At 35.6% G+C, this 25,551-nt stretch overlaps 1 pseudogene; it reads left to right on the top strand.

The window, feature by feature from the left end:
- The first annotated feature begins 4,244 nt into the window (after window positions 1-4,244).
- LOC112649106 (stress-70 protein, mitochondrial-like) lies at window positions 4,245-10,547 on the top strand (annotated as a pseudogene).
- The last annotated feature ends 15,004 nt before the right edge of the window (window positions 10,548-25,551 follow it).

Here is a 25,551-nt window from a genome sequence, read left to right as displayed (position 1 = left end):
AAATTTTTGTGTAATTGTAAATGGGATTATTTTCTTAATTTCATTTTCTGCAGCTTCATTATTAGTGTATAGAAATGCAAAGATTTATGTACACTCATTTTTTATTCTGTGACTTTACTGAATCATCTACCAGTTCTAGTAATTTTTTGGTAGAGTCTTTAGGGTTTTCTACATAAAGTATCATGATACCTGCCAATAGTGAAAATTTTATTTCTTCCTTACCAATTTGGATGCTTTATATTTCTTTATGTTGTCTACTTTTGTGACAGATGGGGTAATTTCTATTGATATATCTTCAAATTTCCTGACTTTTTTTCCTGGCATTTCCATTCTGCTGTTAAGTCTATTCAACATTTTAAGATATTGCATTTTTTAATACTACAAGTTCCCTTTTGCTTATATTATAGGTTCTATTTTTTGCTAAGATTTCTTTTAATTCATAACAAGCATACTTTCTTTACATTCCTGATCATAGTTCTAAAAGCTGTGTTATATAATATTGGGTTTTTATGAGGATGGAGAAAGAATGCACACTGAAGGTGAAATGTTACTGTAGCAAGCTTTCCCCTTGGTATTAACAAGGTGAAGGAGGAGAATTTGGGAACTCTGTTTTCCCACTTCTCCTTGCCAAAAAAAGTGGTGAGATGAGGTGATCAGATCATAAAAAGTTAAGAGTGGAATTCGTCCAAGCTCATGCAATAAACTTGATTTTTTTTTTCAAAAAGGAGACTCCCCTGGCAAGATGGTGGAGAAGGGGGTCTTCATTCCCAATTTCTCACAGTTGCCAATTTGAGGGCTTCTTCTGGTGGGATCAGAAATAGTTCAGAGTGTGGGAAATGGAGAGTTTAAATCCCACCTGGGGGAAATAAAAAACCATACAATATATAAATAAAATCTTGGGTTTTTAGAGTAATAAAATAGTCATAAAATCTTGATGTTGATCTCTACTGATTTTATTTCCTTTTGAATCAGTCGTTTCACCAATTATTCATATTCTGAATGTTTTTGATTGTACATTAAAGTTGTAAGCTTTGTGGAGACTGTGGGTTTCATTTTGTAATTTTTTTCTAAAGAGTATTATTTTTAAAATAGGCTGTTAATGTAGTTGAATTCATAATGTGAGCGATGTCTACCTTGTGATGGATGACAGCTCAGATCTCAATTCAGTGCCTTTCCTTTAGTTTTATTCATTGCATTCTGTCTCACTCATGTGTAATTCAGGGGTCAGCCAGAGATTTGATCAGAGACTATTCATAGTATTGGGCATGTCTCTCCCAGGCTCTTCCTTCTGCCATTTTCTCTTCACTTTTCAGTGTCTGGGGTTTCCTAGAACTTTTTCCTGCTTTTTCAAGCCAGTTAGACTACAGTTTTTCTATCATAGTATTATCTATAAAGCTGGCAGTGACTGGGGCCTGTCTTCAGGCTAAAAGACACTAGAAATAGAAAATAAAATCTCCTCTAGTACCTTAACTTTCTTCCAACAGTCAAATGTATTCCCAGTTATTACTTGCATTTGGTCAAATCCAATGCCTTATAATATATTTTTTTTTAGTGTTTTGTGCAGTGCAGTGTTATCTTTACAAGGATTTCTCTGGTAAGGGATACTTAGCCATTACTGAATGCTGAATTCATCTATATATATATATATATATATATATATATACACATGAGAAGACAAAACAGTCACATGGATACTAAAAAATACCAAGTTGAGTTGCTCTAAAGGTTTAGTTTCAGAAAAAAATAGAGGTGAGTCTTTGATTCTTATAGTTGCTAGCTATTTTTCTTCAAGTAGAAAATTAAGGGAAGAGAGAACAATATGATTTGTCTTTAAAATAAAGCAGAGAAAGTAAACTTGGTAGGAAAAGTTGTGTGAAAACAGATATGTTTCTGGAGTAGTGAAAACATATTGCCAAATGCACTTTGATATGCATAGATAATTCCAAAGGCATGTAATGTAGTAAACAAATTTTAAATTATACATATATATGTACATCCGTGTGTGTGTGTGTGTGTGTGTAGAGAAAGAGAGGGAGAGAGATAGAGAGAAAGGAAAAGAGAGACAGACATGACACATATTAAGGCACATATTCTTCATATTCACAGTCAATTTAATTTAAAATGCATAGAGTACTCTAATCCCAACTTAACTGTTCCTTAGTTTTGTGCATATCCTACCACATCTTGGTTTAGAAAAACATGTACTTCAGCCTTAGAAAGTAAGGATTTTTAAAAATGAGGTTTGCTCTACATGGATCACTAGGTAATTGAAAGGCTTATAATTTAGCAAACGACAGTAATTATTACTTAGTGTATTATCATATTTAACCATATGTGCTAAAAATGAAGAACCACACATGAAGTAGCATAAATTTTCTCCAAAATGTTAGTAATATTGACAATCATAAAGGTATAATTATATTCTACTCCCTCCTTAGCCAATAAATAACTAATGGTTGCTGAAAAAGACTAGTTTCAGTTTTCTTTAATATTAAAAGTGTTTCTTTCTTACTCATTGATTTCTAAATCCAAGGGGTTATTTCATGTGGTTAACCTGAGTAGAGGTACAAGAGTATAATCATATCTAATCATATTTTTTTTGGATTACTGGCAAATTTAGAAAAATTGCAGGAACAAGTAATAGCTTTATTCTCCTATACTTTTATGTAATCATTTATGAGTATTGTCTCCATGAAGCTAGCTAATGGTGTTCCATAATAATCATCAAATCCATTTTGCCAGTTATTCAGGTTCAAAATCTGAGTCATTTCTGAATTTTCCTTCATTTTCACAATCAATGCAGTCACAGAGCCCCATTTTTATTTACCTCATAATATCCTCCCTATCTGTTCTTTCTTTTTGATTATTATTTTTTTCTTTTTGATTATTATTGAAATTGACCTGGCTCTGATGCTTAATGCCTGTACCAGTTCCATTGATTTAATGATACCTTTCCTTGTTATTGACACCCTTACCTCCAATCCATCCTGCACAGTGCTGCTACTAATAATAGTCCTAACTATTGCTAATAATGATAAAATATTCTTTTTTAATGTTAATTGCTTGGTCATTAATACTTGATGACCCATCATTCCATAGTTTAAACTCCTTAACCTGATGGCAGACACCATTCCAGTTTGAGCCATCTGTTTCATCAGTTTAATCTGCTCATTACTCCTCCAAGCATTCATGTTGTTGCAGGGTAGGGGCAGCATAATTCTCTTTTGAATTTTAATGTTTTAAGCCTCTATCTTGGTGTTTTCTCATGATTCAGTGTAGGTAAGGATCACTTGATATATTCCTAGGCTTCCATTCCCAGAGACTCTAACTCATTAGGTCCATAGGTGGCACTTGGGAATCTGCACTTTTAGCAGCTACCTGAGTGGATTCTGATGAGGGTGATCCATGGAACAAAAGGAGAAATATTGGTCTGTCCATTTTTTAACCTTACTTATGCTCCTAAGACTTTTATTCCATTTTTAAACATGAAGACTTCAAGATTACTCTAGTGAAGTAAATATCTCCCTGTACCATTTCACTCATTCAGCTCTCACAGAGGACTGGTTTTTAGAATGACTATTCCACTCCTTTATCCTCTTAATTTGCTTTATTTTCCTCTATACCACTTATCACTGCTTGATATTACAGTATGTCTATTAGTCTATTTTCTTATTTGTTATTTTCCCCACTTGAAAATCAGCTTTATGAAGACAGATATTGTGTAGTTCACTCCTATGGTATTGTCAGAGCCTAGAACAACATAGCAGGTACTCAAGAAATACCCTTGAACAAATGAATTTGACAACATATAAGCATTTCATTGTTAATTGTCTTTTTGTGAATGTTCCTGATGATTCAACAATATAGTATGCTCTTTGGGGTAGGGCCTACTTCTTTGTATTTTACTTTATAGCACCCAAACCAATAGCACAGATTTGTTGATACACTATTGCTCTATTGACAGAGTCTGAAATGATATTGATAATAGACTTAAGTTTTATTCTTTAAGTAATAATGTAGAAGAAAGAATAATGCTCACCCCTCAAAAATGTCCATGTTCTAATCCACAGAACCTGTTAATACAGTACTTTGCATGACGAAGGGACTTTACAGATATGTTTAGGGTTAAGGGCCTTGAGATGGGGAGATTATTCTGGATTATCAGGGAATGTCCAATCTAATCTCATGAGATTTTAAAGGTGGAGAGTCATTCCCAGCTGCAGAGAATTTAGAGACATAGTACCATGAGAACTACTAAACCTGCTGTTGCTGGCTTAGAAGGTGGAGGAGGAGGAAGGCCATGAGAAAAAGAATGTGGATAGCTCCAAGAGGCTAGAAAAGGCAAAGAAATGGATTCTCCACCAGAGTCTTCAGAAAGAAATGCAGTTCTGTGGATGCCTTGATTTTAGCCCAGATGGTCCATGTTGGTCCATCTACAGAGATTATTTTAAGCCACTAAATTTGTTATAATTTGTGTGGCAGTGATAGAAAATGAATATAAACAATTTTAATAAAAATATGCATTTTAACTTCTCCATATGAGAAATGAAGCAGATTTTCTGCAGGGCTGGAGAAGTTTCCATATATACTCAATTATAAGATAATTTTGAATATAAATACTTTTTTCTGTTTCCTTGAGGAGAAAAAATTTAAAGAGAGTGTGTGGCTAACGTGAAAAAAGAAAATTATATAAATAGAAGTTAAATAAGCAAGAATCTTCTTATAATATTGACTTTGAAAATAATAAATTAGTTACACATGTATACTTAAAACCACACATTTAGCATGCTATATTCTCTCTCTCATGTTTCATGAAACAATTTTATTCACACTCTATTTGGAAATTTAACATCAGTTGTGATCATCACTGAAGTTTCTTCCTGAGTGATCTAACCCAGTTTTCCAGAGCACAACATATTTATTTTCGTCTAAGACATTTTAGAGAAAACACGTTTTATTTTTTATTTTATTTTTAATTTCATTTATTTATTCATGAGAGACACAGAGAGAGAGAGAGAGAGAGGCAGAGACACAGCCAGAGGGAGAAGCAGGCTCCATGCAGGGTGCCTGAAGTGGGACTCAATCCCGGGTCTCCAGGACCACAACCTGGGCCAAAGGCAGAGCTAAACTGCTGAGCCACCCAGGCTGCCCGAGAAAACACTTTGTAAATCTACATGTAATGCTGTCATGAGAAATGTATTTTAAATCATAAGTATGTATCTATTTTCATCATTTTTATGATGTAACTATTTATATATTTGCTTTTAAAGTAGTCTTTAAAACGTTTGTTCATACAACAAAAAAAAGAAAAAAGAAAAAGATTTGTTCTTTTTTTTCTTTAAAAGATTTCTTCTTAATGGTATCTAAAATCTGCAATTGTGACATCATCTCCCCTCTCCATAGACAATCATTTTAAATTTAGTATTAATATTTCATCATCATCTTTTTTCTTACCAATGGTGACTGGTAATTTCTATTAGCATCCCAAAGTAACATTAATAGGGCTTAGTTTAGATCAATGTATCTTCCTCAAGTAGTTGTTTAAAATAAAGCAATCATGAGAGGTCTTGTAATATGAGATAAGAATTATAAAGATCTCTTCTTTGCGATAAAATTTTGGAGCTAAAAATTCACCTTTTATTCAGGAAGATAAAGAATTCATTTACTTAGTTTTCTTCCCTTTTTATGGCTTCTTTAATACAGATATTTTAATAATATCCTATTTAGTATCCTCTTCAATTGCTATGTGCTATTTTCCCTAGTCCTCTATTAATAAACCTTTAATTGGGGATCCCTGGGTGGCTCAGTGGTTTGGCGCCTGCCTTTGGCCCAGGGCGCGATCCTGGAGTCCCGCCCACTTCGGGCTCCAGGCTTGGAGCCTGCTTCTCCCTCTGCCTGTGTCTCTGCCTCTCTCTCTGTGTGTGTCTATCATAAATAAATCTTTAAAAAAATAAACCTTTAATTCCAAATTCTAACAATGAAAAATGATGATGCAATAAACATTACCTTGCATATATTGTTACATACTTGTGTATTTCTACAGGATAAATTCCTAGAGATAGAATTGCTATGTGAAAGGGAAAAAGCAGAATACATTTGAAAACTATTGCCAAACTGACCTACAGATATATAAATAAATTTATGTTGCCATGCATAATGGCATGAAAAGGTCCTTCTCATCTCTCTGATGATAGGTAGTATAATTGACCTGCAGCCCAGCTGCAGCACTTTGAAATCAATCATTGTATTTGCTCTGTTCAGAGGCCATTCTTCTCATCAGTTGCTCCCAGTCAGTAAATAATTGGGCATAGCAAGTATAAGACAGGTCTACTTCTGAGACACTCAGGACTGTTCTGATGGGAGACTTTGGCTCAGGGATGCCCCAATGATCTTGCAGAAGTTTCTTAGGACTGCAGTGCAGGCTAGAATGCTTTTAGCCACTCTTTATTTCTCTCCTCTTTACCTTTCTCTTTCATCTAGAAGGCCACATGTATAGGACTGTGAACAGGTCTAGGGCTATCCACAAGCTCAGAAAACATCTGAGAAGGCCCTAATCTCTCACCTCTCACTATCTTAAGTCTTTAAACAAGCAGGAAGTGAAAGCTAAGATGGAGTTGTAAACTTCCTGGCCAAGTGTTTAAGATATATCCAGGCATTTGCATATATCCCCACAGATAGCCCTGCTACAAAAGCTGGGAGATTCATTGGTTTCAGGTATCTAAGGAAATCTTCATATAATCACTAGCTGCCCAGTAAGCAGCCTGAGCAGAGATGTCAGAGGTTACACATCACAAAGAATACAGACTTTACTGCATTATTTTAGAAACTCCACTAAAAAAAAAAAAAAAAAAGAGAGAGAGAGAGAGAGAGAGAGAGATAGCACTACACATTTATTAGAATGGCCAAAATCCAGAACATTGGCAATACTAAATATTGGCAAGGATATGCAAAAGAATCTGATTTGAAGGTTTCCTGCATAATAATATCTAAAATGTGCAGGTTTCAATAAAAATTTGGGCAGCCCCAGTGGCTCAGCAGTTTAGCACCGCCTTCAGCCTAGGGTGTGATCCTGGAGACCCCTGATGGAGTCCCACGTCAGGCTCCCTGCATGGAGTCTGCTTCTCCCTCTGGCTGTGTCTCTGCCTCTCTCTCTCTGTGTCTGTCATGAACAAATGAAATCTTAAAAAAAATTGCAACATATGCGAAGGAATAAGAAAGTATGGCTGATACATAGGAAAAGCAGTCAGTATGACATGTCCCTGAGGAAGCTCCAACATTGGACTTACTAATTAAATGTTGAAATTGCTAATTTAAAAAAAAAAAAAAAAGAAATTGCTAATTTAATATGTTCAAAGAACTAAAAAAAAATAATAATCACACCTAAATAACTAAAGAAAATATGAGAACGAGGTCACCAAATAGAGAATATAAAGAAAGGAGTATAATGTATTTCTTAAAAAGGACCAAATAGCAATTCTGAAGTTGATTAAATAACTGGAATGAAAAATTCACTAGAGTGGTTCAGCAGCAGATTTGAAGAAACAGAAGAAAGAATCAGCAAAACTGAGGCTAGTTCAATTGAGATTATCCAATCTGAGGAAAAGAGTCATGTAATTCAAGAAAGAAACAAAGGATCACTGCTATTTTTGAAGGTACAAAGGAGGATGAGCCAAAAAAGAGTGCAGGTAGTTTCCAGAAGCTGAAAAGGCAAGGGAACAGGTTCTCTTTTAAAGCCTGCATAAAGGAATACAACTACTTAAACATCTTGACATTAGCCCAGTGAGACCCACTTAGACTTCTGAGGTATTGAAATGTAATTTTTAAAATTGGTTATTTTAAACTCATAAGTTAGTGATAATTTGTTACAGCACAACAGAAAATTAATACAAATTTGGGAACACAATCTCCAGAACTGAGTACAGTTAATCCTTGAACAATGCAGTAGTTATACATGCCAATCCCTGACAAAATTGAAAATCCACATATAACTTTTGACTACCCAAAAAGTTAGCTACTAATAGCCTACTGTTTAGTGGAGCCTTATAGACAATATAAACGGTTTATTAACATGTATTTTATAAGTCATATGTATGTATGTATGTACTGTATTCTTACCATAAAGAAAGCTAGGGAAAATAAAACGTTATTAAGGAAATCCTAAGGAAGAGAAATTGTTTTTAAAGTACTGTGCTAAAAATAAATAAATAAATAAATAAATAAAGTACTGTGCTATAAAAAAAATCCACATATACGTGAATTTCCACAGTTCAAACTTATGTTGTTCAAAGGTCAACTATATATGTTAGGCCACAAAATAAGTCACAATAAATATAAAAGGAAATCATATCAAGTATGTTTTCTGACCACAATAGAATAAAATTTGAAATCAATAACAAAAAAAACCCTGAAAAATCCTGCAATCTATGAAATTAAATAACATGTTACTAAATAACCAATGAGTCAATAAAGAAATCACAAGACAAATTAGAAAATACTTTGAGCCAGATTCAGTTGTGGCCTTTACATCAGATGGTGAGTGACTTGTTGGCATGCCAGCCAAGAGACAGGTTGTCACCAACCCAAACAATACATTCTATGCCACCAAGCATCTCATTGGCCGGTGATATGATGACCCTGAAGTACAAAAAGATATTAAAAATGTGCCCTTTAAAATTGTCCGTGCCTCCAATGGAGATGCTTGGATTGAAGCTCATGGAAAACTCTATTCTCAAAGTCAGATTGGAGCATTTGTGTTGATGAAGATGAAAGAGACTGCAGAAAATTACCTTGGGCATACAGCAAAAAATGCCGTGATCACTGTTCCAGCTTATTTCAATGACTCAGAGATAGGCCACTAAGGATGCTGGCCAGATATCTGGACTAAATGTGCTTTGAGTAATTAATGAACCCACAGCTGCTGCGCTGGCCTATGGTCTAGATAAATCAGAAGACAAGATCATTGCTGTATATGATTTAGGTGGTAGGACTTTTGATATTTCTATCCTGGAAATTCAGAAAGGAGTGTTTGAGGTGAAGTCCACCAATGGAGATACTTTCTTAGGTGGCGAGGACTTTGAACAGGCCTTGCTATGACACGTTGTGAAGGAGTTCAAAAGAGAGACAGGAGTTGATTTAACCAAAGACAACATGGCACTTCAGAGGGTTCGGGAAGCTGCTGAGAAGGCTAAGTGTGAACTCTCCTCATCTGTGCAGACCGACATTAATTTGCCATATCTTGCTATGGATGCTTCTGGACCCAAGCATTTGAATATGAAGCTGACATGGGCTCAGTTTGAAGACATTGTCACTGATCTAATCAGGAGAACCATCGCTCCATGCTAAAAGCCATGCAAGATGCAGAAGTCAGCAAGAGTGACATTGGAGAAGTGATTCTTGTTGGTGGCATGACTAGGATACCCAAGGTTCAGCAGACTGTACAGGATCTCTTTGGCTGAGCCCCATGCAAAGCTGTCAATCCTGATGAAGCTGTGGCCATCGGAGCTGCCATTCAGGGAGGTGTGTTAGCTGGTTATGTCACAGATGTGCTGCTCCTGGATGTCACTCCTCTGTCTCTGGGTATTGAGACTGTGGGAGGTGTTTTTACCAAACTTATCAACAGAAACACCACTATTCCAACCAAGAAAATCCAGGTGTTTTCTACAGCTGCTGATGGTCAGACTCAAGTGGAGATTAAAGTGTGTCAGGGTGAGAGAGAGATGGTTTGGAATTCCAATCAAAGGTAAGCAGCCCCTCGTGGAGTCCCTCAGATTGAAGTTACATTTGACATTGATGCCAATGGGATTGTACATGTTTCAGCCAAAGATAAGGGTACAGGACACGAGCAGCAGATTGTGATTCATTCTTCTGGTCAGTTAAGTGAAGATGATATTGAAAATATGGTTAAAAATGCAGAAAAGTATGCTGAGGAAGACAGGTGAAAGAAGGAACGAGTTGAAGCAGTTAATATGGCTAAAAGAATCATTCATGACACAGAAACAAAAATGGAAGAATTCAAGGACCAATTGCCTGCTGATGAATGCAACAAGCTAAAAGAAGAGATTTCCAAAATGAGGGAACTTCTGGCTCGAAAAGACAGTGAAATGGGAGAAAACATAAGGCAGGCAACATCTTCCCTTCAGCAAGCATCACTGAGGCTCTTCAAAATGGCATACAAAAAGATGGCATCTGAGTGAGAAGACTCTGGAAGTTCTGGCACTGGGGAACAAAAGGAAGATCAAAAGGAGGAAAAACAGTAATAACAAACTTCAGAGTCAAAATATGATGCTTGGGAGTGAAGGGACTTTTGAGCAGAAATGGGGAAACTTCAATCTTTTACTGTGTTTTTGCAGTATTCTATATATAATTTCCTTAATATGTAAATTTAGTGACCATAAGCTAATGATCATTTAATGAGAATTTCAACCGTACAAAATTCACAGTACTCTGTACTTAGTCATTTATCACCTGCATGTAAAGGGAGGGGAAGATTTGTTGATCATTATATAAACAATGTTTTGTGCTTTAGTAGCTGTATTTTCAAGAGATGAAACCATCTCCAAGCAGAATGATGAAGGTAGTCAGCCACACACCTGGAATGAGACCATGTGGGGATGAGATCTTCTAGTGAATTAAGAACTACTACACCAGCCTTTGTGTACATGGGATTCTTCATGAAACTGAGGCCTTACAAGGCAATCCAGCTATGCCATGTTGGAGGGTAGGGCAGGAGTAGCTAGATAACAGAAAAATAGCTGTTAGTTACAGCTTTATATTTTTATTTTTATTTTATTATTTTTTTTCAGCTTTATATTTTTAAAGGTAATAGGGCTCCCTAACTTTCCTAAGGCATATTTTTCCAGCTACCTTCTGGCCTGTGTCTGGCACTTCTGTCCTTGTTGATGGCTCTTTTTTTTTTAATCCATTCTGGGTTTTTTTTTTAAATAAATATGAAAAAGTAAAAAAAATACTTTGAAATAAATGAAAACAAAAACAAAACATATCAAAACTTGGGATGCAGAGTAAGCAGTGCTTAGAGCTAAAATTATTGCTCCATGTGACTATATTAAAAAAATATAGATCTCAAAATTAGTATCCTAATCTCTTACTTTGGAGTTTGGAGCAAACTTCAGCAAGCTGAAGAAATAAATAACAACTAGAGTGGAAATAGATAAATCAGTAAACAAAATATAGTAAAATAATAAGGACACTCAAAATCCATTTTTTTCTTTTGAAAAAATCAACAAAACTCACAAATATTCAAGTAGACAGATCGAGAGGAAAAAGAAAACTCAGATGATTAAAATTAAGAATGAAAGAGGAAATACTGATTTAAAAAATAAAAATAAATTATAAGGGAATATTAAAAAATGGTTGTATGCAAACAAAATAGATAACATAGAAAAGACAAACTCTTCTGGGGACACAGTCTATCAGAACTGACTAAAGAGGAAATAGAAATCTGAATGTACCTTTAAGAAATAGATTGAATAAATAGTAAAAAAAAATTCAACAAGGAAAAGCCTAGCACCAGAGGGCTTTCTTGATGAATTATACAATCACTTAAAAAAGATTTAACACAAATCTTTCCCTAACCCTTACATATAATAAAAGAGGAAGGAACAATTTCAATTCATTTTAGGAAGTCAGTGTTATCCTGACTCAAAAATAAAGCAAAGATATAACAATAAAACTAAAAGCTAGTATCTCTTTTGAACATAGAACCAAAATCCTCAAAAAGTAGCAAATCACATTCAGCAACATATGAAAAGGTTCATATGGGAGTGAGTCCAGCAAAACTGGAGGAGCAATTCCAAACATCCATTACTCCACAAAAGCATTGAAAAACAAGCAAGAACTGTCAGAACCAGCTTTGTTAGACATCTGGAAAACAGTTAAAGGTTTACAGCAAACAAGTGAATGCTAAATAAAGAGAAAAAACAACTTAAAAATGGTAGGAAAGCTTTGTGGCATTTTTACTTGCCCTTACCTCACCCTCTCCTTGGCTCAGCAGTGTCAGGCCTTTGTACCTGGTTCTGGAGACAGCCTAGTGGATGTTATTTGCAAATTACAGTGTTTATCTGTTCTAACCTGCCTGGGGCTACCTGAAAGACTGACAAAAGGTCCCAATCTTTGCCTAACTAAAAACTCACTTAGAGTAGAAAAAAAAATGGCAGGCATTGCCCAAAAATATTGTAAGCCTAAAGAAAAATCCACAGCCAACTGGGACCATAGATTATGTTTGAGCACACAATTGACCACCTACAGCCTGGCAGAAAAATCTGGGGAGACAATTGCTTTGGGAAATAAAGACATTTAGAAACACCTGTGTACACTGAGGGATTTAGAAAGCCACATGCATATCACTAGACAAAATGCATGCTCAGAAAACAGAATGAAAAACAATTCAGCTAAGTTTTCTGGTGTATATAATAAAAAATAATCTTTCTTCTGATTGCCAATGATAAACTCCCCATTTCTTTCTGCGCCTTCTCCAGAAATGCCTCTAATGCACATGTTTCTACCACCATTCTGTTCATCATGACAGGCAATATATGTATTCCATTAGATGATACAGGCTTTCTCTACCATGTTTCTCATTTCCTCCTGAGCCCTCACTGGAAGAGCCTTTAACATCCTTATTTCTATCAAAAGTCTATTCAAGGAAATCTAAGCTTTTTCCACCATGCTTCTCAAATTTCTTCCAGCTTCTATCCATAACTCAAGCCAAAAATCACTTTCGGATTTTTGTGTTTGTTACAGCAGCATCCCATTTCCAGGCACAAAAATATCTGTATTATTTTCTTATGGCTTCTATAGCAAATTACTAAAAAGAGTGCATTATTTAAAAATAAACACACATTTATCCTCTACAGTACTGGGGACCATAAGTCCAAAATCAAGGTATAAGCAGAGCCATGCTCTCTCTGAGGATCTAGGGTAGAATATGTTCTTGCCTCTTCCAGCTTCTGGTGGCTGACAACATTCCTTTGCTTATGTCCGTATCACTCCAATGGAATGTCATTCTACTTTTTTCTTATACGGACACTGATGATGGCATTCAGGGCCCACCTGAATAATCTCATCTCAAAATTCTTTTTTTTAAAGATTTTATTTATTTATTCATGAGAGACACAGAGTGAGAGAGAGAGAGAGAGAGAGAGAGAGATAGGCAGAGGAAGAAGCAGGCTCCCTGCAGTGAGCCTGATGTGGGACTTGATCCCAGGAACCCAGGATCATGACCTGAGCCAAAGGCAGATGCTAAACCACTGAGTCACCCAGGCATCCCTCAAAATTCTTAACTTAATCACATCTGCAAAGACACTTTTTCTAAATTAGATGGTATTTACATTTTTCAGGAATTAAAACTTAATACTTTTTGGGCCACCATTCAACCTACTACATCCTTGAAAAGAGGAACCAGCTTTAATTAAAGAAAAATTATAAACAAACTTCTTGGCCCTACAATCACTTGACTTATTCAGCTTATTCAGCTTCTCTGTTGTAAATAGCTGTTTCTGAGTGGATAAACCAAAAGGTAGAAATGATTCATAATGCATTTACTGACTATTGAAATTGACAAAAAAAATAAAATGAGAGTAATCTGGTCTATTTTGTGTTCTTGATTTTATGTAACAAATTTCTCTTTACTGAATTGAATGTTTTCTAATTGAATGTTTTTGGCCTTCAATAAAGATCTGTTATTGCCAAATTGTTTTACTACAGTTCCTCTTTTTATCCATGTGAAATGTAATATCTAAGTTTTATTGAAGGCTAGTGAAAGATGTTACAGATAATTTTGAAAAGCCATAAAGTATGAAAGTCAGTCTTTTTTTTTAAGTCAGTCTGGTTTTTCTTCCTTTCTTCTCTTCTAACTTAAAGTGATTTTGTCACTTCATATACTCTAAAAGTTCAAAGCAACTTCTGATTGTTGAAATAGTTGTTTAAATTGCTATCTCTCTGTTATTTATAGCTATTGATATGAAGCTTTAATTACAAAAAATAGCTTATGGCAGTTTCTAAATTTAAAATAAAACAAAGAGCTTTGTTAAATTTTGAAAAAGCAACCCCAAATTCAGAGATTTTCTGCTAGTGCCAGGACACTGACAGTGTGTCAGGTCACTGCCATCATCTTTCTATGGAATAACAGGCATCAGAGCTTTACTCAAGGCCTATTTGATAGACAGGAACTAGAAGAAACAGAAAAAATGATGAGAAGAAAGTATTGTTCAGGACAGGAAAAGACTGTACATGGCAGGTTAGTGCATACTGGAAAATGTAGTGTGGGTTCAAGCCTGAGTAAGGAAGGTATGGGAAAGGCCAAGAGGGAAGGTACCTGAGTGGCTAAGTGATTGAGTGTCTGCCTTTGGCTCAGGTGGTGATTTCAGGGTCCTGGGATCGAGTCTCGCATCGGGCTCCCCGCAGGGAGCCTGCTTCACCCTTTGCTTCTGTCTCTGCCTCTCTCTCTGTGTGTCTCATGAATAAATAAATAAAATCTTTAAAAAAACAAAAGAAAGAAAGGCTAAGAGGAATTGACAGGACCTTTACTCTTTTTCTCTTTAGAAAGAGACAGAAAGGTAGGATAGGACAGAAATGTCTAGAGCAAGGAAGGGTTGAGCAAGTTGGAACAATGAAGGGAAAAATACGGCATGATAGACTATGTCAGGGTGAACTAGCATAAGGCAGGTGGGGCACCGCTGACAATTGGTCAGGATAAGGTTGAAAAACTAAAATCTATATAGTGCTAAGAGGGAGGAGAAGAAGGCCATTATAAAACTAAGTGTAAAGTGGGTTATGGTAGGGCATAACTATACCTAACAGAGAATGAAAAGGCTAAATAGGATAGAGTAGTAGAGGGCACAGAAGACATGGATAAGGTAACACAGGGAAGGGAAGGGCAAGGAATAAGCTGTTTGTATAGACATCTTGAGTCCCTGATGAAACTGAGAAGAGTCCCACTAATTAATAGAAATTATGTGGAATATAGTTATGATTCACATGAGTTTTCAATACTGGTAGTATATACTAAACAAGTCTAAATATTGATTATCCCAAACTCTAAGGGTCCTACATCAAGGTGCCCATCAACACTCATGTTACTCATCACAGAATTTTGTTTTACTCTTGGTCCTTAAACCTTAAATTTGATTTTAAACATATAAATAAAGTAATGCCTACTGTCATAGCTAATCTCCACATATTCATAATATAATAGTATTTCTCAATTTGAGTGTTAGGAATCACATGTGGAATTTGTGGAAATTTATATTTTAAGGTTCCTCCTATAATGGCAGATGAAATGAAGTTGGTGCTATATTATTCTCACCAGATTTTTTCATCAGAAAAAAATGAAAACTTAACATTCTAGTGCAAAGATCTAAGAGGAGCCAATAATACCACATCTGTCATTAGCAACATCTATTCCAAAGGGAAGAATGTTCACAGTCTTCTTCCCTGAGACAGAGGGTGGGACAATGGAAGTATATTTAGTGAACACTACTCCCTCTTTCCAGTTAGTGGATATATTTCCATCTGTTTTAATGTGCCTAGCATTTGAGTATACAACTTACATAAGTCATAATGGAGGTTACTGCCTTGGTTAAGGACTAGATTCATCTCATCTTTGAACTACTGCAAAAGTATTCTAAGTGGAGTCTCCTAGAGTACTATCCCTCTTCATTTCTTTCTCATAGCACTACTTGGTGTAAAATTTTTCAGGAGCTCCCACTACCAATAGGATAATCAAAACAGCCTTGAATGAAATGGAAAAGCACTTCATTCTAGACTATTATTTAGGCTAAAAAAATCTATTCTTTCCCTTTTTTTGCCAAATGGTCACACACTCAGCTACAATCTACATTGCCCACCCTCCTTTGCAGGTAAGTATAACCATATAACTAAATTCAGGCCCATGGAATATGAATGTAAGTACTGTATACAAGATCTGAGTCATTTCCACTCAAAAGACAAGTTAATTTCTATGGACTTTGATTTTTTTTTATCCTTCTCAAAGGCTAGTTTGATCTTGTGGATAAGGTCAAGATCCTAGGAGAAGGTGGAGTGAAAAGATGGAAAGAAAATTTTTTTCTTCTATCTGTCCCACCTAGTCTGGAATTGAGAGAGAAATAAACACATGTATTGTAGAATCCACTATAATTTTGGATGTCTTTTTAGAATAGTATAACCTTTAAATTAATAAATTAAATATATTTTATGGTCTTCCTTATTTATCTGTGTCTCACTCATGAAGTGTTTCTTGAATGAATGAATAGTGATACACTAATACTGACCCATCTTGTGGTGGCAGGCATATGCTACTGAATATATTAAAACACATATTATCATCTGTGATATCTTGTTACATTTAATTCTCATTTCTAGTTTATACTTCAAATAATGTAGATGTTTTTGTATGTCTGCCATTTTTACAAAAGATTTTTGTTGAGTGTGCAATCTTTATAAAAATACCCTTTGCAGTAAGACCAGGAGTATCCATCTATTTCCCATTCTCTCACCACAATATGTCAAATGCCTCATGGGAATTATATCTTCTGTATCAATTTATAGGGTCTCTAGGAAGCCCTAGTTAAGATGAAAGTTAACACATCAAGCTACTCTCACTCATTTACCACCTGAAATAATTTAGTCTTGGTTCTACTTTCACATATGACAGTTGGGGTTCACAGGCCCTAAATAATAAGAAATTGAAAGGAAGATTTGATGAGATGGAAAGTCAGAAAAAGCAGTCCAGGCCATGGAGTGCTGCTAGGACAGCACACATCTAGCCAGATCCCAACTCTGTCTCTGTAATCAACTGCTGAATGTCCAAAATTTACACATAAGTATTCATTAATTCTTATCACTCATAAATGCTCAGATTGAAAGTTATTAGTCATTGGTTGGTTGAAATTGTTTTTAAAAAGTAAAAATATAGGGGTGCCCATGTGGCTCAGTTGGTTGAGCATCTGACTCTTGATTTTGGCTCAGATTGTGATCTCAGGGACATGTGATTGAGCCTCATGTCAGGCTCTATGCTCAGTGGGAAATCTGCTTGGTATTCTAGTCTCTCCCTCTCCTTCTTCTGCCCCACTCCCCACTCACATGCATGTGCATGTGTGTTCTCTCTCTCAAATAAATAAATAAGTCTTTTAAAATATGATGGCAATTAAATATAGAAAAAAAGAAATGTCTGCAAGCACCAATTGATAATATCTTGGGTTTAAAAAAAGATATCTTAGATAAACAAAGTTAAAAAAATAGAGGATGAACTGAAATAATACTGTCAGGAAGATCACAAGGAATTTACAATGTTGACTCAGTATCATACCCAAAACTGAAAAAGATGAATACATTTTAAGAAACAAATATTTTGATTTTCATTCTGAAATTGAGGAGTAAAATGATCATGTTTATGGTTTGAATAAAATTTCTCTGACCTTATTCATGATTTGGTGTATTAGATAGTAAGGGGTTTGATCTCAAATCATTCCCACTCCCCTGGCAAGTTACTAAATGAAAGTAGAATAATTGCCCATAATAAAATTGTCATTTTCTTTAAAGGTTCTTGATCTTTCCATATGGTAGTCCTCCTGGTGAATTTTCAAAATATATTATTGGTCATTGATTTTGTTCATGCAAAGTTAGCATTAAAACCCCATTATGAGATGATAAATGATAAGTTGGCAAGCCCACCAATAGGTAACTTTTACTGTCAACTTTAAGTGAAATAATAAGCCACAAATATCTTTCTAGAGATGTCAGAGCCTACTAGCCATTAACTTAAGTATTCCAATCTAGCCCTCTCCTATGGGGTTTCTCATAGCTGAAATCCCTCTTCTGGTCTCTATTCTGCCACAAAAGACTCTTGAGTATACCAATTTACAGTTGTCTCCTGCCTAGACTTTACCTTTGAGATCTACTGAATAGTAATGCTGAGTTGATAAGTATCACAATATTAGTAGAAGGAGAGAAGAAGGTCCTAGGTCTTCTTCTTTCTTTATAATCCTCAACACTACATAGTCTTTTAATTTAAACATACCCCCATCATGTCAGTAAGAGAAACAAGGAGTGGTTACCATCTTTTTCCACCCCAGTAGCCTGCTGCTCACTAAAAAGAATCCTCAGATTTAATCAGTCCAACTAATCTCCTTTACTACGAATGTACTACCATTATTCCATCTGTGACTTTATTTCTTTTGCCAAAAATGCCATCCCTTCTCTATTCTACTTACACGTCTTGCATCAATTCAGTTCTTACCTCTTCCATTGAAGCCTTCCCTAAAAAATCAATTATAATTAGCTTCCTCCTTTTAAATTCTCTAAAATGTACAGTCTTCACCATGAATGCAGTAGGTTGCATACCTATCTTCTACTGATAACAAACTGTCCTATATTAACTAATTCTGGGTTCCATCTACATTGTGTTTATGTACTTCCAAATCCTTCATAGCATCTTACAATGCTCAGCTAATCGCCACTCTTATTCCAACACAATATATTTCACAGAGCTTCCAGAATAATCTTTTTAAAAACATAAATCAAATTATTCCACTCACCAGATTTCAAATCCTCAATGACTTTCTATCACAAGTAGAATAAAATCAAATCTTTTTACCATGGCCTACACTGCTCTGTGTAATCAAAGTACAAACCATATTAAGGATCAGCTCTAGGGATCCCTGGGTGGCGCAGCGGTTTGGCGCCTGCCTTTGGCTCAGGGCGTGATCCTGGAGACCCAGGATTGAATCCCACGTCGGGCTCCTGGTGCATGGAGCCTGCTTCTCCCTCTGCCTATGTCTCTGCCTCTCTCTCTCTCTGTGTGACTATCATAAATAAATAAAAATTAAAAAAAAAAGATCAGCTCTAACTGGTTTTAATCCCATGACTAAGACTCTTCTACCAACTTTCCTTCTAATCAAGACATAAAAGTATAGTGTTCCACTGAAATGCAGCCCAGCTCAGCTTGTTGCCACATTAGGATGGATATGTTCAGCAAACACTTGTCATGTTATTTTACAAGTTATTTCATTCAAGATATTTATTCAACACCAACAATATGCTGGGTTATGTTCTAGATGTGGCAGTATAGAAAAAACAAGAAAATGTCTCTGAGTTCTTGATTTATTCTAATTAGGGTAACCAACTGTCCTGGTTTAAATCAGGAAAAAGAGGTTTTCTGTGACATGGGGTTTCCAGTGGTAAAACTTAGAAAAATCTCAGAGCTAAAACCTGTGATGAGTTGATCATTGTAATTCTAATGGAGGAAACAGAATAAATATATACATACAGAAAAGACATCTAACATATACCTGTTGAATCAATAAATCAATACAAATTGATTAAGGAGGAAAAAAGTCTTTGCATATGTCTTAAAACATCAGTTAATGAGCTTGAAGCCCACCTTATGATTTTCATATGGAATTTACCATGTGTATTGTTGCATAATAAATTATCCCAATACTCAGTGGGTTAAAAAAAACAAGCATTTACTTTCTTACAGATTCTAAGGTTGAGGATCCATATAGGAGTGGCTTAGCTTCATGGTTCTGGTTCAAGATGTGCCATGAAGTTGCTGTCCAGATGGCACCAAGGGCTGCAGTCATTAGAAATATTGATGGAGGCTATGGGGTTTTCCACTAAGCTCATTTATATGATTATTGGCAGGCCTTAGTTCTTCATAAAATGTTGGCCAGAGGCCTCAGTTACCCATAATGCCAGCCTATCTCTAAGCCACCTCACTGTCCTCAGCTGTCTTATTCCAGAGCAAATGATTATAGAGATCCCCCAAGATGGAAGCCCTCAGTCTTTTTATAACTGAATATAGGAAGCAATATCCCATGTACTATCATTTCTGCCATATCTTATTGGTAATAGAGACCAAAAATGATCAAATGTGGGAAGAGCCTATATAAAGCTGTATATACTGGGAAATGGGGCTTATTAAATGCCAATTTGGAGTCTTGTTAACACACCATGTTTCTATTTCAGATCATCTCTGCTTCTTACCTTAAACCAGTAGTTTTAAAATTTAGTGCTAAAGAATCCCCTTTTAAAAATACAGAATATCAGGGTCCATATCTAAAGATTTTGATTCAGTATGTTAGGGTACAGCATTTTTATGAAGGCTGTGTGAAGATCACACATTAAGAACAGAACTCAAAGCATATTCTCAGGACATTTTCATTTAGTCCTGTTGGTTTAAACTCCCTCTTATATAAAGACTTCCATACATATTTTTTTCTGGTCTAGCTTCAGCATCATTTCACAGAGATGTTTCCCAGGTAGTTCAAACCCATTTTTTTTATCCCAACCCAAACCATTCCATAGCTGCACTTTTCCTCAGTTCCTGAAATTGATGAACAGAAATACCATTTTTTTCAATAGCTCAAGTGAGAACTCCTTTGCTTTGCTAAAACCCCTCATATCAACATATCACAAAGTATATTGATTCTATTTTCTTATTATTTTTAAACTAGTCTTCTCTTTCTTTGCCAATTACTTAGTTCATGCACTTACTTCCTATTGGATTGCTGACGATTACCTTTAACCAACTGTACATAATGTCAATGCTACCCTTTTCCAATCTATTCTCCATACCACTGCCAGAACGTTTTTCTAGAACAATGATTTGATCATCTTACTTCCTACTCAAAACCCTTCCACAATTCCTATTACTTTCTGAATAAAATACAAACTTTGTACTGCAGTATAGAAGGATCTTTTTTTATAATCCAGGCTCTGCCAATATCTCCAGTTTTGCCTCCTGAAATTCCAGGAGGAATTAATAGAACAATGTGAAGTTACAGAACTCACTGCAGTATCTCAGGTCTCCATGATATTTTTAAATCTGTAAATTCCTATTAATTATGGGACTCAGTTCAGGTATCCCCTTTTCTAGAAATCTTTTGCTATGGTTTTCTACAAAAAAAAAATCCTCTTAATCGCTTTCTTTGTATGGTTACTTAACTGAGTGCCTATTAATTGAATAGTAAATGTTTCATAAAACCTTTATTATTCACTGACTGATAAGTATAATATATGAATTATTATCAGGAAATATAAGAGAAGATTTTAATTTAGGCTAACAATACATCTTCTTTGAATCTGCCTTTGGAATCATAGAACAATGAAACAGCAACAAAAATGACCTCAAGTTTGGATAACATCTAATTTTTGTCCTATCCTCATTTTGCACTTAAGAACACTCCGATTTTGAATTATTTTTTTCATTCAAAATCAATAGCAAGTTAATGAGAAGATAAGACTAGAATATATTGATATAGGCAGCATATGCGTATGGAGAATGAGACATAAATACACACACATCCCCTATATCCTCATATATCAAACAAGACCAGATTTCACTTAACCTGGCATTAAGATAATATCTGAGCATACCAGTTAATGTTTGTTGAGCAAGAATGAGCAGACATAGTTTGCACAAAGTTAAGAGGGGTTTTGTTTTTTAGTGAGAGAGAGAGAGCAAGTGAGTGCCTGGTCAAATGAAAGGAAAAAGAAATGTAGGTGATATACCGTTCATTGGAAAAATTGGACCCTTGACCCTACTGAATGAGTTAGCAATTGAGTCTTGTAGAGAAATGGGCTTTAGGTAACAGCTCTCTGTTTCCTAGGAAGACTGTGAAATATGGGGAAATAAGTAATACTATTTCAGGGCCTGGATGACAAAGCATAACACAAGAAGAAAGGACATTTTCCCATTTCTGCAAGGACCATGACATAGTTTTTAGCCACTTAAGATTCCAAAGGGCCATGTATCATTTCTGCACCCCACGGGTTTGCAGCTGGAAAAGAATTAGAAGATAGTTCCCTGTCATTCATACTATGGATTTGGAAAAAATAGTGTCAGCTCGGGTTGCAATAACAAATTACTACAGACTGGGTAGCTAAACAATACACATTTATTTCTCACTCTTCTGGAGGCAAGAAAGTCCAAGTTCGAGGTACCAATAGACCAGTGAGAATCTCCTTCTTGGTTTGCAGATGATCATATTCTCACTGTATCCTCACATGTTAGAAATTAGAGAGAGAAGGGAAGCAAACTCTCCTATGTCTCCTCTTGTAAGGGCACTAATCCTATTGTGAGGATTCTACCCTCATGATCTAATCACTTTCCAAAAGCCTCTTCTCCAAATGACAACACATTGGGGATTAGGATTTCAGCATATAAATTTTGGTGGTACACAAACATTCAATCTATAGTGAACACCATCACCAAATACTATCTTGAAGTATTTTATTGGACATGGTTCAAAAACAAGGATGGGAATATAACATGAAAATATTGCTTGTGAACATGTGTGAGACACACGGTTTTGGATAAACAAAAATGAATCTGAGAATGGTGGTCTTTCTAACATTCTAGGATCTTCCACATGAGACTCATCTAGTTTGAAGAATGCTGAATGAATAATCATTGTATTTGCAGTATGTGCCATTCTGACTTCCGTAGACAATGATAAACATTCTGTGTTTGTCAATATAATTTGAAACAAAGTAAACATAGCATGCCTCAGAATCCTGCAATGAAATTAGCCTTGTTGACTAATGTCCACAGAAGATGAATTAGTGTATACATGTATGGAGTGGGAGGGGTATTGTAAAATGAGAATTGTTATTGCCAAAATTCTCATGGAATTATATTTCCCTGCCTCAGTATGAGATACACTATCTATGGAGGCAGCAAAACTTTTCTGAAAAATAAAAATTAAATAAGGCTAGCCTTTAAATAGAACAGATGGCTTTATTCGTATCCCAAAATATTCAACTGTCAAACACTTTTTCTCCATATTGTGCAAAGAAGTATTATTGGAATTTATTATTGTATGAAAGAAGACAATGTTCTGCAGATCTGAAGAAAAGTCAAAGAACTGTCAAAGGTCCTAATAAAGAAGCTCTCCAAAAGTCCTCTCCTCCATAAAAGTAATGAGAATATTGGAAGAAAAATATTTAAAATCAACGCTTTTTAAAACTCTGAAAATTAACTAAAGACATATAATAATCCAAGGAGTAATTTTTTCAAGAGAAACAGTTGAATCTCTGTAAAAACAGTAAGCTCTGTGGTATTTTAGCTTGCCCTATTACTATCCTCCACTCCCCAGATCTATGGGAACGTTAAAACTAATAGCCTTGGAAGTATAGTAGCTATGAAAACCAGCACAGTAGCAACCATTGGAGGGAACAGAAACAGGTTTGGAATTTGACAAAACCTATCTCCTGGTAATTATCATTACTTGACATGACTGGAAACTCCTTGCATAGCTCCCTTCTCAGGATTGTCTTTAATTGACCTGAGTCAGAGCTCTCTCTGTGCCAACAAACCAATACTTAGAAAATTTGTTGAAAAAAAAATAATGGTAATTTTTAAACACTGCAGCTGCCTGATATAGTGTTATCAGTGGAGTTAACAAGAGGCTGATAAAAAAAAATGTAAAAGGAAAAACTGGTGAATGAGATGTTCATAGCAGGCTTTGAAAAGCTCAACATGTTTCTGGGATGCTAGAAGTCCATGTAGGTATTGAGGACTGTAGGCATGCCCAAGAATGACCTCAGAAAACCTTAATCTTTCACCTCTGACATTGAGGCTCCAAATAAACAGGAAGCAAGGCTAAGCCAGAGCTGTAAAGTACAGGACCATTGAAAGTATGTGTCAAGGAACATACAAAATTCTTCAGCATAAGCTGGAAGAATTGATGGTTCACAGCATTGAAGGAAATCTCTGTCCAGTTGTTAGCTGATTGTTGGACTAATCAAACAGACATTTTACTGGCTACATATGAAAAACAAAACAGATTTTCTAAAATTAAGAAAGTCGCTAAACAAATGAAGAATAGCAACAACAACAGCTAAGAGCAATAACAGCAAATCATGGGGAGAGTGAAATTCTGATTTCCAGTTATCACATTTTATTATTTAAACTGTCAAGTAAAACATTAGAATACGTGCAAAGAAATAGGAATGGATTGTCCATACAAAGGAAAAAAGGCAGATAACAAAAAATGTCCCTGTGGAAGCCAAGATGTTGGACCTATTAGAAAAAAAGCTTTAAATAAGTTATTAAAAAATGTTCAAATAAAGAAAAACATATCTAAAGAATTAAATGGAGCATATGATAATGATATCTCACCAAATTGAGAATGTTATTAAAGAGACAAATCATTAAAGGAAAAAATAGCTATTCTATTGCTTAAAAATCACAATAATTGTGTCAAAGGTCTGTAGAACACCATCACATATACAAATATATATATAGATAGATGATAGATAGATAGATAGATAGATAGATGATAGATAGATAGATAATGGGAGTTCTGAAAGGAGAAGAAAGGGCAGAAAGAGTAGTTGAAATACTACTTGGTAAAAATTATTAACATTTGGTAAATCTACACAGCCAAGGAGTTCAATGATCAATCAGTAGGATAAACTAAATAATATCCACATATCCACACATCACAAACAAATTGCCAAAGTCAAAGATAAAGAGAGAATCTTGAGAACAGCAGGTGAAATGTGACTCTTACATATTAGGGGTCCTCAATAAGAATAACATTTGACTTCACATCAGAAATCATGGAGGCCAGAAAGCAGTGGGACAATATATTTAACATGATGAAAGGAAAAAAAAAATCAAACAAGAACTCTACACCAAGTAAACTATACTTCAAAAACAGATTTTAAGGGACACCTGAGTGGCTCAGTTGGTTAAACATCTGACTTGATTTCAGCTCAAGTGCTGATCTCAATGTCATGAGATCAAGCCCCACAACTGGCTCCCTGCTCAGCGGGGAGTCTGCTTGAGATTCTCTCCCTCTGCCCCTACTCATGCATGTGTGCACTATCTCTCTCAAATAAATAAATAAATCTTTAAAAAACAGACTTTGAGACCCTAAATTAAGAGTAATTACAACTAGCAAACTTTTATAAATCAGCACCAAAAAAAATAATCTAATTTGAAAAATAGGCAAGTCTCTGAATAGACATTTCTTCAAAAAAGATAAATGAAAAAAAAAAAAGATAAATGAATGGCCAATAAGCACATGAACGTTTGTTCAAAATCATTAGCCATTAGGATAATGCAAATCAAAATGATATTAAGGTACCACTATATAGGGGGCGGAGCAAGATGGCAGAGGAGTAGGGTCCCCAAGTCACCTATCCCCACCAACTTACCTAGATAACTTTCAAATCATCCTGAAAACCTATGAATTCGACCTAAGATTTAAAGAGAGAACAGCTGGAACGCTACAGAGAGGAGTTTGCACTTCTAACAAGGTTGGAAGGTGGGGAAAAAAAAAAAAAGAATCCAGTGGGGGAGGGCCCCCGCGAGGAGCTGGGCTAAGTCTGGGTGGTGAGAACCTCCAGGACAGGAAAGCCCAGCCCTGGAGAAGCAGGAACTTTAAAAATCCTCACAGGATTCTTTCCAGACAGAAAGGTGCTTAGCAGAGAACTCTGGCAGGACCACAGGACAGACGGTGGAGCCTCCAGTCTCCCGGAGTCACTAACAGAGGACGTCTGCTGCGGGGAAAGGACACCACAGAC

The sequence above is a fragment of the Canis lupus genome, chromosome X, assembly GCF_003254725.2.
Source record: "Canis lupus dingo isolate Sandy chromosome X, ASM325472v2, whole genome shotgun sequence".
Classification (NCBI taxonomy): Eukaryota; Metazoa; Chordata; class Mammalia; order Carnivora; family Canidae; genus Canis; species Canis lupus.
The sequence above is the reverse complement of the archived record's forward strand: the minus strand, read 5'-3'. Positions and strand labels throughout refer to the sequence as shown.